Below are 12,172 nucleotides of genomic sequence, written 5' to 3'. Positions count from 1 at the left end.
AAAATCAGATTTCAGCATTCCAACGCATTTTCAGCAGCAACTACTACCACTATTGATACTGCTATATCTTATGCCACACTACAACTACTAATTCTGAAGATGCTGCTAATATCTCTTTTGCTAACTACTATGCTAATGGTAGGCTACTGTTTTGTTCTACTACGCCACCGAGTGCGTTCACTTGACTATGAGAAACCCGATAGCCATTGTCGGTTTATGCCAATAATAGTAGGCTATTGCTCCGTTTACATGTGTAATTAGTAGGGATGGGCGAACGATGCCTTGTGAAGCTTTGGTGGTTTCTTCCGGATTGCTCCGAACCAAAGAGCCGAACTATTGGCGCATTGAAATTGGAGAGCACAGTGACATCTAGTGGTCAGCTAAAATTATAGCAGCCGTTTAAACCAAATGAATGCGATGTACCAGTTTCTGGCGGTACTTAGCCTCGTTAATTATTCAATGTCGTTCATTTTTGTAAGGCTCCGTGATGGTCTAATATTCGTGTTCATCTTAATTAAAACCATACATTTGTATATGAGACCTCTTTTGCTAACTACTATGCTAATGCTACTGTTTTGTTCTATTACGCCACTGAGTGCGTTCTCTTGACCATGAGAAACCCGATAGCAATTGTCAGTTTATGCCAATAATACGATTACTCCGTTTAAATGTGTAATTAGTTATGCGATTACTCAAACACGTCTAGGCCTACATGATTCTTTTTATGAATCGTTGTGCTCCACAGACAAAACTTGCACCATCATTCTTCTGCAACAAAGTGTCGCCGTGTCTTCCTGTATCAGCCCTACTGCTGTATGTTTCCTTTAAATCAAAACGTTGAATCCTACTAAGAAAGCCGAGTAAACGCACTCAATGATAGGCTACATCTGCTACTGATATTACTATCCCAACTATAATTTCAGCTGTTAAAACTATAATATTCTTGTTACAACGATAGCCAACTTCTTCTTCTGTTTAACAGTTCAATTTTCAGCTTCTCCTGCATTGTAGGTAATTTAAGCTCTTATAGCTTTGTTGATGCAGTTCAGCTTCCACACTGCCTCTTGAAATTAAACTATTTCTTCGATTGCTTCACAACGTTCAAACGTATTCTCCCGCATAGTTTTTAAGCACTGAGCTTCGTTAGATGATGCAGTTCAGCTTCCACACTCCCTCTTTTGTGTAAGTCATACATTTGTTAAATTAATTTCAGCTTGAGGGTATTTTCTCATTTCTGTATTTTCAGCCATTTGAAAAAAAAAAATCAGATTTCAGCATTCCAACGCATTTTCAGCAGGAAATGCATGTTCTAGTTCAACTTCTTATTCTATTTCTTCCGCGGCACCTTTCAGCGCCTTCAAATCTTCAGCTATTAAAACCGTTCAGCTATCAAAAAATTCTGCAGTTTCAGGCTATGACTGCTATGACTTTTCAGCTTTGTACCTCTTATGCTTGAATTAATATAAATCAATATTCATAATATTTTTAACATGGGTTTCCAATGGAGTTTTCTTTCAAATCCTCTCAAACTTCTTAAAACTTCTTCAACTTCCAAATCCTTCTTCTTCCTCAATCTTTCAGCTAGAGCCACCATTTAAAGTCATTTGTGGAACATATGTTCTATCTAGAATAGGCCTATATTTCTAAAAAACTAGTGAAAGGAATACTATACTATTAGTACTAAACAGTACTACTAATAGCATTGATTTTTGTAAATTTCACATGATGTATGCTATCTGCATCGGACTTGTACCCCATTAGCTCCACTGCAATGCCTAAGCTCACACGCTCGCGACTGGTTGTCGCAAAGTATGACGTGTACAGCTAGTTGCAAGCGTACACATGTCTCGGAGCTAGGAACAAGGCGAGCCATTGTTCTGCGCAAAACCGGACGAGGCAAAACTGGAAAGATGGCGCGGTCCGTTTCGCGTTCTCGCTTGCCTCACTGCGCCATTGAGCACTTCTCATGGAAATTAATGGGGACGTCATCTTGACAGAGTAGAATGGCTGTGTCTACTTGTACATAAGTCTATGCTTGCAACCAAGCCAGCCTGTCTTTTTACCAAAACACGTGTCACCAGTCATATTTAAATATTTGTTGTCCACTTCCATTGGGATTTATCAAACAAAGAAAAAGATATGCTGTAAACTGGGGCCCGTTCGTCGTAAGGGTTGAAGCTAAGTTAATCAATCGTCCCTTTAGCCCGTTAACATTAGCGAGCTAACTGAGAACCGCAAATATCGGTTCGTCGACGGCTGATCCGCATCCAAATCATGTGGTTAATTTCAATCAGGCTAAACTTATCAGGGCAAGTGCACGAGCACATCCTACTTCAAAAGGCAGGAAAGGTTGATCACCAAAACCGTGATTTTGTAACGGTATGATGGCGGAAAAGACGAAAGAGAGAGCGGTGATATTCTCGCCATCTGAGCAAACTATTATAATGAGTCTACGAAGACAATAAGCATATTATTATGGCTAAATCAAACAACGCCACCGCTGCCAGAGCAAGCTTGGCAAAATAATTGCCGATAAACTAAATGCGTATTTTGGTAAAATGTATATATGCTCATCTTTAGTGGCTTATTACCCCGATCAATCAGATCACATTTGTTTAAATGTGCCTTGCTGGCAGTAGGCTTAATGGAAATTAATCATTGAATGAGATCTTGCTAGCAAAAATAATTATATCAACTCTTTCAGAATAAGTATAATAAGAAGGCCAAAGAGTATCTAATTGAGACGAATTCATAGACACTTATGAGGATATATGTAGGCTTACTGAAAGCGCATGTACTAGGGTGATATCAGGTAAAATGGGCCACTTAAATAGTTTGGGACAATATAGGCTACAATACCATGCCTTTTCCATGTGTTTTTATGATTACTTATGACTGTTTTTGATAATCTTTTGTTGAAATGATGTAATAAAATTATTTAGGCCCTACAGTTCTTGAAACATCAGCTGTGCCAACTTTTTTTGCACAAGCAGTTTCAGGTAAAATGGGCCAGTGAAACTGCAAAGGGAAATAGTAATTTATCATAAATTTTAATTTTAAAACACAGTTGCTTATACAGCCACATACATTTAAACTGCATTAAACAAACATATTCATATGTGCCATAATTTAAAAAATGATCCTGAAGCCCAGACTCGTCACTGTTCCATACATATGTGACGGTGTGCCCTCAATACCCAGCTCGACCAAAAGGCTCTCATACTGGTTAAACCACTGGCTAACCACCTTTTTGTTGAGTCCAGCAGCCCATGCTGCAGACAGGACCTCTGTCTTGCGCATCCCAAGCTCTGGGTTGAGCTTTAGAACATTCTTAAACCAGTAAAATCCGGCCCTCCTTGCTGTCTTGGAGAAACCAGATATGTTGTTCTTGGCTGCAAAATCAAAGGCCACTTCCTGGACATCACGTTTTGTGAAGGGAAACCCCCTCTGCGCCAATGTGTTGAGGGTGGCAGCAAGCTCCCTTTCCGCCTCCTGTGGAAGGTAGGGCTTCTGCCCTGACACGTTCACTGCCAGTCACCTTTCCACTGATGCGTCTTTGCAGTGTGGATCGCGGCACACCCCATGCTCTTGATAAGAGGTGCACACTCACTGTAATTCCTTTCTTTTCTCCCTCCATGTATTTATCTAAGGCCCCCTTCATCCTCTCCTCTTTCCACAGATTGTAATTGTTTGGCCTTCCTTTCCATCCCTGTTTTATCTTTGTATCCTTTCCTCTCTGGTCCTTGCTCCTCCTCTCTGTTCTCTCCCTTTCCTTCTCCCCCTCTCTTCTCGCTTCCTTCTTGTTCGCCATGGTCCCTGTACATAAAATATCTACTACCATTATTACTGTTGGGGGGGTCATGGTGTGACACAAAAACACACACACACTCACACACACACACTCCAACACATGTGTATGTGTGTTTGTGAGGGACACAGATGATGGCTCATTTTACCTCAGTGGGTTAAGGTAAATTGGGCCACCAAGAAAAACATCACTTTTGCAAAAGATATGTTAACATACCAAACTAACAACATTATTTCTGATTTATGCCATCAAGACAGATATTATGAATAGTTTTTTTATGTGCATGTTTTTTTTAATAGATTTATCATCCTTATAATAGTTAAGTTAGATTTGGTATGCCAGGCTACTTACCATGCAGCTTTCTGGTGCAGTCTTGTTCGAATTATTGGCCCGCCCATCATAGCAAATATAAAGCAATCAAATCCCCTGTTACTTGTCAGGGCTGGGACCCCCAAACCTTAAATGGCCCATTTTACCTGATGGCACATTTGACCTTATATCATATGTGTATATGCATGTAGGCCTATGTGTAAATCCCTCTTTGATTTCATTGACTGGGACATGGCCAGGGAATATGAATTGATTCCTCAGCTGTTTAAGCGCCAATAGCCTACACTTTTCTTACAGCAACGCATGCAGCGGCTTTGCCAATGTTTTCTGCATCGCCTATACTGTATAAAAATGTACCTGACGCAAAAAAAACCCTCAAGGCTATGCATAGAATCTGAAGCACAGTAAAAGTTTCAAGTAGCTTTATTGTCCATTTCTTCACGTCATGACAAAAAAAGAATCGATATGACGTTTCCCACTCTCCCACAGTGAAACATAAAAAGCACAGGCACAACAGATAAGGCATTTCTTAAAACATTGCGTTACATATTCACATACAGCAGCATAAGCTCATAAAGCCTACAAACTTGCTGCGGCGTGTGATATTTGCAATGTACGGCCCGAGAAGGTCTTGCAAATAAATGAGTCCTTGTCGGCTGAATCGATATCGCTCAAACAAGAACTCATCCGTGTGAAATAAAGGATCTTGGCGATCGCGAAGAACTCTATTGGTATGGAAAGCTCATCGAACTATATATCTCCTCGGTCAGCTGGGTCCTCAAAAAGGGAGCTGCCAATTATTTTCTGGGGGTGTGGCAAGCTTATCTAGCTACACTTACGTTAGCCTGCTCTCGAGCAGGTTAGTGCTAATTGATATGTTACTATGGTGATTTATCTAAACTTGCTTCCACGAACCAAAAAGAGGGGCGTGTTTTATCTTAGCCTGAAAATTAGCTCGCTAAACTGCTTAGCGAGCTACGAATACCCCCCTGGTCTAACTGTTAACAAGCCAAACGTTATCATAGCTAGGGGAATCAGATGTTACAAGAGGCCCAAAATTGACAGCTGTAAGGATTGCACAATGTAGTGGGATAATCAGGGCTGTTGCTAGGAATTCTGGGCCCCCTGAAAGAATATTGGTGTGGGCCCCCGACTTTTCATTGCCAAAGATCAATTTTACACCACTTATTTTCTTAGACTATATGTATGCATTTTTTTTTTTCCTGTTTCTCTGTGTTCTTGACAGTGCCTGACGCAATGCACCAAATGTGTTTATTTTTTTCAATTAACCACTCAACAAAGAGTCACTGGCTATTATTATTAAAAAATCAAGCACCTGGTGCAACACACCCAAACTCACGTTATACAGGCTCAAGATACTCCAAAAGGTGGAGCTGTTAAGTATTCAAATCACCAAGGTAGACAGCTATGTAGCATCTTTACTAGAATGTCTTCTGAAATAACAAAAATAAAGTACATAATAAAGTACTTGATTGTATTGTCAAATAAAAATAATTATCCAAAAGTATAATGCAATTTTGATTGTAATATAAACATGTAAACATCAAGCACCTGGGGGCTATTGCACAAAAGTAGAATAAAGAAATCCAGGATAACTGAAAGTGTTATCCGCTCATCGCGGCTGAATTGTTTGCACGTTTGCCAAGCCAAGATAAGAAGGTGCCGCTATGTCAATCCAGGTGTACATAGTTGGGATAAGTGCACCTTCATGGATTTCTTAAATAGACCACGGTATCAATCACAAATTCACTGATGAAGAAATGGAGAAGACGCGTGCGGCATATATTTCTCCCGCTGAGCAGCAATTATTAATGGAAATTTATGAAGAGGTGAAGCATATAATATGCAAAAAGGTTCATACGGCAGCCGTCATTAAACAGCGAGAACAAGCCTGGCAGACAATCGCTGACCGACTGAATGCGTAAGGATTTTAAAATATCTACTTTGAACATTGTAGGCTACACTGTTTTAATTGCTTTTAATATGTTTGTTTTATGTGTTGGTTGTATTGCTGAAGGCCTAGCTGGGTTTATCTGCTAAATGTGCTGATTTTTGTGTAAAGTGTCTTTGAGTAGCCTACCATAAAGCACAAGGCTACATAAATAAGCTATTATTATTTAGCCTATTGTCCCTCAAGAGTCAGCAGAGGAAATTCATGTTCCTTGGGAAATTTACCCTAAAGACTAGGCCAAACTTCAAACCATTATTCACAATGCGAGCATATTTTGTACAACCATATGCACAAATCTCTATAAGGTGTGTCTAATTCTAAAACTGGTTGTTCCGATCCTTGATTGTGATTGGCTATTATCGCGTTCCATGCCGTTGTAAAATCCAGCATAACCTCACAGGTTGTCCTCAATTTTTTTTAACATTCCATATTACTGCGCATCGAATATTTCAAATTGAAAAACACTGCAAAGATGTCGATCTGGCTGTTGCGTGGCAACGATTTATGTAGGAACTATACTTTGTAGTAGCGGAAGAATTACAGTTTATTATTAAACTATTTTGTTTCTAATTGTTTTTATTGATGAAACCATATCAAATATTTGTAGTAACAGTTTTAGGAAAGCAATAAGCCCCGCGAGTCCGTGGTTTACGCTGATTTTAGAACAGGTAAGGGGAGTTGTTAGGCACAACGCGAAGCGTTTTCGGAGTGCCGAAAACCCCCTAACCTGTTCTAAAATCAGCGTAAACTACGGACTCGGGGGGCTTATTGCTTAAATATCTTTCTACAATTAATGTTCATACAGAACAAACATGACTGGACAAAAGAGATCTTGGCAACAAGTCAAAATAAAATACAAAAACATTTTGCAGTCTGGTAAGTAACAGTTTGCAAATTGTATTTAGAAATGTGATGCCTGCTCACATATTTTATCTAAACTGATTTTAGTCGTGAAGAAGAAGACTCATTTGTCTGGCACTGGGGAAGGGCCACCAGCTCCAGGCTTCACCCCAGCGGAGGAATTGGCCCTTGTGTTAAATAAAGGAAGGCCTGTGATGGAAGGGATTCAGGGTGGGACAGCTACTGACTATGTTCCACCTACAGAAACTGCCCTCCTCATACATGGTACATTTTCCAGTACTGCATATCAAACACAATCACCCATTTATATGGGTGACTGTCTGACCTTGTTTTGCCTTTCAGTGTCCGGCGACACTGTTACACTCCTGCCACCAGACGAAGATCCACTGAGTATTATTCGTTAAAAGCACAAAGCTTGGCACATCCTGTCAATAGAAATTATATTCAATATGGCAGGGGGAAGAAACTTCTGCAGTATGGGAAGGGTTTTCTGCAGCTGATGACGAGGAGACTGTGTCACTGGATTCCAGAAGGCCTGAGGTATTTCCAGAAGGGCAATTTGTATGACACAGGAAGACATCACATGAGAATACAACACAAACCACACAACAATTAACACAATAAAAGTATTTTATATAGCACTCATATTTGTAACAGGATCCAGACAGAGTACAGCCTGACAGCCAGCCTGACAACATAATAAGTATATGGGCTCTAGAGTAAATCTAAATTATGCATTATTCCTGCTGTGCTAATCAATGGGTGGTTTACAGAATTCACAAACTCAGATGTCTGTACAGTCAACATCTCAAAAAACAAATTGAGCTGGCAGATACACAGGTTACCCTCAATAAAAGGAGTCTCCAGGATCTGGACCTTGGTATTGAAATAAAGAAAAAGAAACTGAGGAAACTGGATCTGCAGATAAAGAAACTAGACAAAGAAGTAACTGACTTCAATCCATACTTTAAGCATATCTGTAAAACAATGTATTAATTATGTTTTTCTCCCCAGCTCCTAAGGACAAGACAATAAAATCTGTCATTTAAAATAATTGATGTATTGGTCTCTGACTAGCCTGCCATTGATGTAATCTGGGAATATAGCTGCATTGTCCCACTCAATCTCAGGTTCCAGTGCATGACCCCTTTCCCTTCCTGACCCTCAGGTGGTGGAGACACTGAAAACGGGATTTGAGAAGGCCAAATGCCATTTCAATTCTGGACCTTGATCTTGCATGGGCAAGATTGTATCCTTGCTGTGCTGCTGTCTGAGGGTCTGCTAGGGGAGTGAGAAGGTATGTCTCACAGGCATAACCCTTGTCTCCCAGAAGAACTCCAGAGAATTCACCTGAGAATACAAAATGTAATCATTACAACTACACTTAAACACAATTGCGTCAAATGGTTTACTTTTCACCGAAATGTGTGTGGCCTACCTTGTGATAGTCGTTGGGAAATGGTACTCAACCTAAAAACTCGGGAGTCATGGACAGACCCAGGCCACTTTGCCTCCACATTAGTAAAGATGCAGGCAGCATCACAGATCAACTGAAAAGTGATGTTGCCTGTTCATTACACATTTAATGCACAAAATACATTTTGGCTGTAGTTGACAGTCAGGGGTGCAACTACCCAGTGTCAGAGGGGTATGCAGCAACAATTTATTAAATAATAAAGGTTTATTTTAAATTATATCAGCCACTGTTGGCCTTCCATAATTATAAATAATTATGTTTGTATATATAGCATAGGTATATTCAGGGCTCGACAAATTGTGGCAACCATATTGTGACAAGTGGTAACCTAATCATCACCCCGGGCAACCACATTATTGTAGCCCACTTTTTTCATGTACTTTATTTTCATTACAAATAAATCATCATTGATGGCATTCGAGCATATGCTTTGCGGATGTTTAAATTTGCGTTCTGATTTGTTTACTACGTCCCCACTGTCAGACAAAGGCTAATTGTTATATTTCCCACATGCAGGGTTTTGATACAGAAATACATTTTTCATTCGCAATGGCAAATTTAGCTTAGCCTATAACAAAACATCTTAAATTATTTCGATTTGGCATTAGAACTAATCAGACTTCATCTGTTTGCAACCCCACTTTAGCTCACGTTAGCAAACACTAGCTAGTCCGAAAACAGTCTGTTAACATGAATATTTACAAGTCTCCAAGTTTGGTAGAACATCTGTGCATGATTGCACACTGTGCATGATTGATGTAAACCAGAGTTATTGCATTAGGTATGTTTTCCAGATTGTTGTCATTTATTGTTGGAATGCTGCTTCAGCATTCAGATTCTTGCTAAATTTCTGGTTTTCTCTGCCCTCATCGCATTAACAGCCATAGCTGCACCACCGTGGCAACCACACAAACAAGCGCCAGTCTCTTACACAGGTGATTGGTATTAGCTGATTAGTGGAGACACAAGACAAGTGATTCAGTCAACTCGTCTCATTAAAAGACTAAGAGCACCATAACACAACTACTACCACTATTGATACTGCTATATCTTATGCCACACTACAACTACTAATTCTGAAGATGCTGCTAATATCTCTTTTGCTAACTACTATGCTAATGCTACTGTTTTGTTCAACTACGCCACTGAGTGCGTTCACTTGACCATGATGAGAAACCCGATAGCAATTGTCAGATTATGCCAATAATACAATTACTACGTTTACATGTGTAATTAGTAATGTGATTACTCAAACAGGTCTACATGATTCATTTTATTAATCCTTGTATGGTCCACGGACAAAACGTGCACCATCATCCTTCTGCAACAAAGTGTCGCCGTGTCTTCCTGTATCAGCCCTACTACTGCTGTATGTGTCATTCAATCAAAACATTGAATCCCACTAAGAAAGATGAGTAAACGCACTCAATGATAGGCTACATCTGCTACTGATATTAGTGTCTCAACTATAATTTCAGCTGTTAAAACTATAATGTTCTTGTTACAACTATAGCCTACTTCTTCTGTTTAACAGTTCAACTTTCAGCTTCTCCCGCATTGTAGGCAATTTAAGCCTATAGCTTTGTTGATGCAGTTCAGCTTCCACACTGCCTCATGAAATTCAACTATTTCTTCGATTGCTTCACAACGTTCAAACGTATTCTCCCGCATAGTTTTTAAGCACTGAGCTTCGTTAGATGATGCAGTTCCGCTTCCACACTCCATATTTTGTGTAAGTCATACATTTGTTAAAATAATTTCAGCTTGAGGGTATTTTCTCATTTCTGTATTTTCAGCCATAAAAAAAAAATCAGATTTCAGCATTCCAACGCATTTTCAGCAGCAACTACTACCACTATTGATACTGCTATATCTTATGCCACACTACAACTACTAATTCTGAAGATGCTGCTAATATCTCTTTTGCTAACTACTATGCTAATGGTAGGCTACTGTTTTGTTCTACTACGCCACCGAGTGCGTTCACTTGACTATGAGAAACCCGATAGCCATTGTCGGTTTATGCCAATAATAGTAGGCTATTGCTCCGTTTACATGTGTAATTAGTAGGGATGGGCGAACGATGCCTTGTGAAGCTTTGGTGGTTTCTTCCGGATTGCTCCGAACCAAAGAGCCGAACTATTGGCGCATTGAAATTGGAGAGCACAGTGACATCTAGTGGTCAGCTAAAATTATAGCAGCCGTTTAAACCAAATGAATGCGATGTACCAGTTTCTGGCGGTACTTAGCCTCGTTAATTATTCAATGTCGTTCATTTTTGTAAGGCTCCGTGATGGTCTAATATTCGTGTTCATCTTAATTAAAACCATACATTTGTATATGAGACCTCTTTTGCTAACTACTATGCTAATGCTACTGTTTTGTTCTATTACGCCACTGAGTGCGTTCTCTTGACCATGAGAAACCCGATAGCAATTGTCAGTTTATGCCAATAATACGATTACTCCGTTTAAATGTGTAATTAGTTATGCGATTACTCAAACACGTCTAGGCCTACATGATTCTTTTTATGAATCGTTGTGCTCCACAGACAAAACTTGCACCATCATTCTTCTGCAACAAAGTGTCGCCGTGTCTTCCTGTATCAGCCCTACTGCTGTATGTTTCCTTTAAATCAAAACGTTGAATCCTACTAAGAAAGCCGAGTAAACGCACTCAATGATAGGCTACATCTGCTACTGATATTACTATCCCAACTATAATTTCAGCTGTTAAAACTATAATATTCTTGTTACAACGATAGCCAACTTCTTCTTCTGTTTAACAGTTCAATTTTCAGCTTCTCCTGCATTGTAGGTAATTTAAGCTCTTATAGCTTTGTTGATGCAGTTCAGCTTCCACACTGCCTCTTGAAATTAAACTATTTCTTCGATTGCTTCACAACGTTCAAACGTATTCTCCCGCATAGTTTTTAAGCACTGAGCTTCGTTAGATGATGCAGTTCAGCTTCCACACTCCCTCTTTTGTGTAAGTCATACATTTGTTAAATTAATTTCAGCTTGAGGGTATTTTCTCATTTCTGTATTTTCAGCCATTTGAAAAAAAAAAATCAGATTTCAGCATTCCAACGCATTTTCAGCAGGAAATGCATGTTCTAGTTCAACTTCTTATTCTATTTCTTCCGCGGCACCTTTCAGCGCCTTCAAATCTTCAGCTATTAAAACCGTTCAGCTATCAAAAAATTCTGCAGTTTCAGGCTATGACTGCTATGACTTTTCAGCTTTGTACCTCTTATGCTTGAATTAATATAAATCAATATTCATAATATTTTTAACATGGGTTTCCAATGGAGTTTTCTTTCAAATCCTCTCAAACTTCTTAAAACTTCTTCAACTTCCAAATCCTTCTTCTTCCTCAATCTTTCAGCTAGAGCCACCATTTAAACTTTAAAACGTTGACAAAACCATAAACTATTTTTTTTTAAATTCCGCTTTTTGATATCTATTCAACTTTTTTCAATATCACTGATCATGTTTCATGATTTTTTCAAACCGTTCTGAGATTTACATGGGTGTTTACGAGAAAGCCCAGAGTGCAGACTGAATCGCTTAGAGCGGAGGGAAGCTTCGGGTGTCGTTGAAAACATTTTTAGTTTGCCAGCATTGCCACAATTTTCGCTCTTCATGCTTCGTTTTTGGATCAATAGATAGCTAATTTTGTGCTGGTTGTAGACAGTTGTCTGTGGAATCCAAAATACTTACAC

At 39.4% G+C, this 12,172-nt stretch overlaps 1 long non-coding RNA gene across 2 annotated transcripts; it reads left to right on the top strand.

The window, feature by feature from the left end:
• The first annotated feature begins 2,729 nt into the window (after nt 1-2,729).
• On the top strand, nt 2,730-9,751 carry LOC146234379 (uncharacterized). 2 transcript variants are annotated; one of them, XR_014741838.1, is made up of 3 exons: nt 2,730-7,235; nt 7,314-7,916; nt 8,140-9,751. It is a non-coding gene; the product is annotated as an uncharacterized LOC146234379 (long non-coding RNA). The 2 variants fall into 2 exon arrangements; XR_014741837.1 differs by having other exon boundaries at nt 2,730-6,778; nt 6,916-7,916; nt 8,140-9,749.
• The last annotated feature ends 2,421 nt before the right edge of the window (nt 9,752-12,172 follow it).

Source organism: Hypomesus nipponensis, chromosome 23 (genome assembly GCF_054491055.1).
Source record: "Hypomesus nipponensis isolate SF chromosome 23, ASM5449105v1, whole genome shotgun sequence".
Classification (NCBI taxonomy): Eukaryota; Metazoa; Chordata; class Actinopteri; order Osmeriformes; family Osmeridae; genus Hypomesus; species Hypomesus nipponensis.
The sequence above is the reverse complement of the archived record's forward strand: the minus strand, read 5'-3'. Positions and strand labels throughout refer to the sequence as shown.